The 6117-nt window shown below is 40.4% G+C and overlaps 1 pseudogene; it reads left to right on the top strand.

Annotated features, from left to right (window-relative positions):
- The first annotated feature begins 2884 nt into the window (after nucleotides 1-2884).
- On the top strand, nucleotides 2885-4659 carry LOC101637142 (annotated as a pseudogene).
- Nucleotides 4660-6117: the final 1458 nt, after the last annotated feature.

Below are 6117 nucleotides of genomic sequence, written 5' to 3' on the forward strand. Positions count from 1 at the left end.
CCTACTGCCTAATGGTATATAAAGGGATCGCTGGAAATAAACGAGAGACTCCTGGATGAAGAACCTCGGCGGCCTGTGTTTTCTTTAACCTCATCGTCCCTCGCCGGACTCGGCTCCGATCAGCCGGACGCGGCAAGACATAATATGTTTTTGTGTACTTTCTTATACATACATATATAAATATATATATATGGCTTTTAAAAAAATGACTATTGAAATTCAGTATAATCCCATGAATTTTAGTACATTTATAGAGTTGTGTAAACATTATTATCCAATTTTAGAATATTTCTAGCATTCTACAAATTTCCTGCAAACCTGTTTACCATGCCATACCTTTGTTCCTCCTTCCCCTTATTTCCTAACCTTCCAGCTGAACTTCCTGACCTCACCTGAAACTGATGAGGGTTTGTGTAAAAACATTCATGATCTGTGTTCCTGTAAAAAACATCTAAAGCAGCGAAATAAAACTGGTGGAAAGATAAATATGGAAGGTGATTTGTGATTAAGACACTGTGAGCTGATTGACTTTATGTACTGTGTAATAACATACAAGGTACTGAAGTGTGTTATGTGTTGATCTGGATTTCCCTGTGGTGTCAGGACAATTCCAATGTCCAGGTTTTCACTGTATAATATCTTATTGACTGGCAAGATGTGAATTCATTCTCTATGGCCTTGGATGCCGTAAAATTCCCAACAAGCCTTAGTGCATAACTTGCCACTTAGGATACTTAAAATCCACACTAATGGCTTCATGCACACAATCCTTTGTTTAGTAAAGCAACTGCCGTCTTTCACAAACTCTAACATTGTCTGTTTCTGCAAAAACACTGTTGCTCTTACAAAACTGCTGTAAAAGTTGGACTGTTTGTCATTACACGAGGCAAAACTATACAGAATTTTCCTGTATTTTTTTTTTCAGTAGATTGATTCACAGAATTTAAAACTTCCCTTTTCTGCAACTAACAAAATGATGAGGGCCTTTTGAAAAAATACTTGTGAGACCCATTGAGTCAGCTAAGAAGTTTGGTACGGGCCCTGGGGAGATTAGCAGACTTCATTGATGAAAGTATCTGGTTATAAGGGACAGCTGGTTACCAATGTCAGGATGTGTTAAAGTCCACTTCTGTGGTGAATTGGAAGGAAGTGATATAAAGAATGGACTTGGGCAAAGGCCCAGTGAGGCTATAAGCACTTTCCGTGACTGGCAAATGAGGGCACCTTGCCAGCTGTGCAGAGTGGCCAGGAATAGAGACCACATTCATTTATACTCTTGATGACTTAACCCGTGCTGCAAAGCGCTCTAGCCTGACCACTTTGCTCAACAGAAGAACAAGAGGCCTGTGTAGAGATCTGTGCATTTAAGACTGATGTTCACCTAAAGTATTCTGGACCCGTTGCTAAGTTAACCTTCCTTCTTTCAACAAAAAATAAGCCTAGGGCAGGAGGTGAGGCTCTCCTCCTCCAACTATGGTTAGAACTGGAGGATTTATGCTCCAACTGAAGAGTGTTGGAAACTTGAAGTTAATCAGTCCTGTGAGCCCCAGTGACAGTGGGCACAGGTGACTGCGGTTTATAGAAATCTTCCTCCTCCATCTCACAGTCAAATATTTACTTTGGATGGGCAAACAAATCTCAAATTAGACTGAAGACTGGTGGGAATATCTGGTTGGGTCTCTGAGCCAGGATACACAAGATGTTGTAAGCACTAACTGCTTAATGCAGTTAAAAAAAAATTCCTCATCCCTAATTGCAGTCATAGCCAGATGGTTTCCGTAGCGTAGTGGGTATCACGTTCGCCTCACCTTTCCCACTCCAAACAGCAGAAAAGTTTTAATCTACATTCTAACTCTTGCCATTTGCCTTTTCTAGGCTTTGCATTACGTGAAATCCTAGTTGTTTTTGTTCTGACTATTCCCCATAGCGTCTTTTGAAGTGCATCCATCTTATAGTCCAAATTATTAATTATAATCTATTGTATGGATTTACCAAAATTTTGTTTATTTTTTTCACCAATATGTCCAATATATGTTTTTATTTAAAGATTTATTTTATTTTATTTATTTATGCATACAAGAACTGGGGTGTAGGCCAGAGGTGTGAGGTGCAGGGGAGGGGATGAGAAGATTCACCAGAGACAGAGTGGGGAGCAGAACAGGCAGATGTACTGCTGAGGGGAGAGCGAGCAAGATAGGAGAGGTCTGTTGCACCATGTGTGTCACCTCCCTGGCTGGGGATCGAAAACTCCTAGTAGCTGGAAATAGCTTGATAGTGCTGAGACTTTGACCCCTGTGCCACCAGGGAGGCCCTCCATTTACTTTTAGTCACTTTCCACTGGTTGACAATTTTGAATAATGCTATTTGTGTGAATTTTCTTGCAGGCACTTGTGTGAATATATGTTGTTACTTCTCTTGAATAGATTTTTAGGATTAAATTTGCCAAATCATGTGGCAAATTTATGATTAACTTTTTTAAAAAACTACCAAACTTTCCCCAAAGTAGCATTTTACATTCCCACCAGCAATGTGTGAAGATTCCACTTTCTCCATATCCTCTCACCACACTTTCCGCCTTTTTGGTTATAGCCATTCCAGTGGTGTCAAGTGGGATCACATTGTGATTTCAATTAGTATTTTCCTAATAGCCAATGATATTGAGCATATTTTCCTGTTGATCATTCCTTTATCTTTAATGAAATGTCTATTACATCTTTTGTTCATATTTAAATGAGTTATGTATAATCTTATATTGAGTTCTAAGGGCTCTTTACATATTCTGGATACAAGTTGTTCCTTTTTCTTATACATTCAAAAAAGGGGGGGGGCATATGTCTGGGCTGGCCTCTGCCCTACAGCCAAGATCCAGTGCTCCCTGCCCCTGATGAACTGCAAGGATGACTCCAACTTCCTCAGGAGGGTGAAGGGAGTCTTCATCTGCAGTGCCACCATTGTGGAAGACAAGGTGGTAGAGGACCTCAAGACTCGGGACATCAATGAGCAAAAAGCAGAACTGGTGTGGGGCATCCTGTGGTTCATCAGGGCCTGTGGCCATGCTCTGTGTTTGCCCTTACCCATCCAGAGTGACAACAGGAGAGTCATTGTGGGCTGTCAGGCCCAGCACAGCCAGCACCACGTGCCTGCAAGGGAAGGTATCCATTACAACACTGTAGTAAGAGTAGATGAAGAAAAGTTTTGGCTTCTCTGAAGACATGTGTCACTTGGGTGTGCCAAAGCAGGAGTTAATATCAGTCCCAACAACTATACTGGTAGTGAACTGGAAAAGATCGCAGGGAGGCTCACGTGGAACTGGCACAGCAGGACTTTATTGGTCCTGGCAGAGAATGGGAGATATTCTGACATGGTGTTGCTAACTCCGTAGGACACTATGATATTCATGCCTGGCAAACACATCCGCCAGGATTTCTGCTATAGCCAAGGAGTTTTCCATGGAATTAAAACATTAGCAATGAATCTTCTTACATAACATTTTAGGTGTAATACATTTGGCAATGTGGCCCTGCATTCTCCGAGAAGTGCCGGCACTACTATGTTGGCATGAGTCTGATGGGAACATGTGGAATTCAGATGGTATTGAGGGAAGACTTCGAGTGGCAACATGGACCAATCCTGAGTGCCACCAGGGCAAAAACCAGTGAAGGCTGTATCTTGGAGACTGCCTATGGTGTACTGATTCTTGCTGCTGGCAAGGTAGGTGACCAAGGCCCTGTACCTTCAGCCAAAGCTGTTAAAACATGGTCTTTAAATAAAATGTCTTGGCACCTCCCTGGTATTCCAGGGGTTTAAGTCACAGCACTATATGAAGTTATCTGAAGCCATTGTAGTATGAATTTGATCCCCTGCCAAGGAGCTGACCCACATGGTGCAGCAGACCTCTCTTGTCTCGCCTGTTGCTCCCCACAGCAGTCTACTTCAGTCAACCTGCCTGTTCTGCTCCATACTCTGTCTCTGGTGAATCCTCTCACACCCTTCAGCCCCCACCTCTGGCCTACACTCCAGTTCTTCAGCTTTTGTATACATGAATAAAAATCAATCTTAAATAAGTAAATAAATAAAATGTCTCTTCCACCTGGTTGTGATACATGGCTGTTTCCTAAGATCATTGCTGAAGGTGTCAACCCAACTCCAGAAGTTTATAACATTTTCTTGGAAAGGAACTTTATAATTTGTTCTGAATCTGTACTTGAATCCTGGAGGAGTGACAATATCTTACTTTGAGTGACTGAAGAAACTAAGTCAGCTGTGGCCAATTAGCCTTGAACTATAGAAGAGTTTCTAATTACCACTTGCTCGTGATTGTTCAAGAGAGTTTGGAAAGAAAATTTGGAAAGTACGTTGCCACTCTCCCTGTCATACCCACTGCAGAGTTCCGAGGTAGGATATCAGGTGCCTGGGAGAAAGACATCATGCACTCTGGCTTAGCTTACGCTGTGGAGAATTCTGCCAGCAAATCATGCATACAACAATGAAGTGTAACTGGGATCATATCTAAGAATGACTGCCTGGGTCCACGCCATTGAGAAAGTCTTCTAGATGTACGATGAAGCAGATATAACCTTCATTCACCTAGATAGATTATCTGACTTCACTATCTTTTCACTTCACTATCTTTTCACTTCTTCATCTACAGACCTATAATGAATTAAGGTGTAACCACAGAAATCTCTATCTCTCATGACTTAGATAATGGAAAACATGCTCAATAAGGCAGCACAAAGCAGCTCCTCTAGAATTAAGGAATTATATTTAGGGGATCATGTGTAATCTGATGATTGTGAAAATAGAAATTACCTACTCTAGAGAGCTTGGGTATTTGACCTTTAAGTGAAATGTCACTTCCATCTGGCTGTGCTGACTTGCTCCATGGCTGTTTCCCAACACGGTCAAAACTGTGATCCTAGAATTGTCCAAGAATAGTCAGTTGCTTGTTGCTCTAGCTCTGGACAAGTCTGAGATGTGCTGTTGTGATTTTGATATATTTAAGAAGCAGGTGGATGATATTTTCAGAAGATGGCATGTTACTCAAATGAGTTATTGCTATTTACGTCAACAAAATAACTCAATTTTATAAGTTGCAAACATAAATAAAAGTTGATTCTAGGGCCCTCCCTAGTGGCGGGACAGGTTAAAGTGCAGCACTGAAGCAATCTGTCACCACTGCAGCCTGGTGGTTGTAGGGGGGTGACTTACATGGCGCAGCAGACCTCTCTTGTCTCACCTGCTGCTCCCCTCAGCCGTGTATTTCAGTAGATCTTCCTCTTCTGCTCCCCACTCTGTCTCTGGTCAATCTTCTCACCCCGCACATCTCTGGCCTGTACTCCAGCTCTTGTATTCATACATAAATAAAGGAATCTCTAAAAAATGTTTAATGTAAAAATGAAGTTTATTATCTTTATGTGTTTTATTCTCTTGGATAAAATAAAGTATGGGCTACAGTAGTAAAATTGCTTTTAATCGCTTAAAAAAGAATGGCACATGTAATATCCACATTATTTATTTATTTTACAAAATGGAACCAAAATCTGTAACTTATTTTTAGGAGAAACTTTATGCTATACATACAGCCCATTTATCAGATATGTCTATGATTTGAAAATATTTTCCTCAGTATATGGTTTGTATGTCCATCTCCTAATGATGAAAATATATTTAAAAAACAATGTTCACCTAATATGTTTGTGAACTCCCTGAAACATCTCCTTATTGTCATTTTTTCAGAGCAGTTTGAAACTTGCTACTCCTGGGATTATCAGTGGCATTTATGCTGTAACTAAGTAACTCATCTTCAACAGAATCATGGACTGGTAGAGTTGGTAAGTAATTCACCACTAATCAAATGACCTTCTTATTTTGTAAATAAATTTGGAAATGTTTGAATGACTTAATCGCTATTATTTTTTGCAAAGTTTTATGGAATATTGGAGACATAGCTTGGATTTGAAGACAAACAAAAGCATCAGGAGTCATGAGTACATCTAGGCAAGATTACAATAAAAGAAAAGTCAGTATTTCTTGATAAGGCTGGAGATATATTTGTAGTCTTGTGATAAAGAAATTTAGGCATCAAAGAGAAGCAAGAAAGAAGTCTGAACTCTG

The sequence above is a fragment of the Condylura cristata genome, unplaced genomic scaffold, assembly GCF_000260355.1.
Source record: "Condylura cristata isolate star-nosed mole 26May11 unplaced genomic scaffold, ConCri1.0 scaffold00012, whole genome shotgun sequence".
Taxonomy (NCBI): Eukaryota; Metazoa; Chordata; class Mammalia; order Eulipotyphla; family Talpidae; genus Condylura; species Condylura cristata.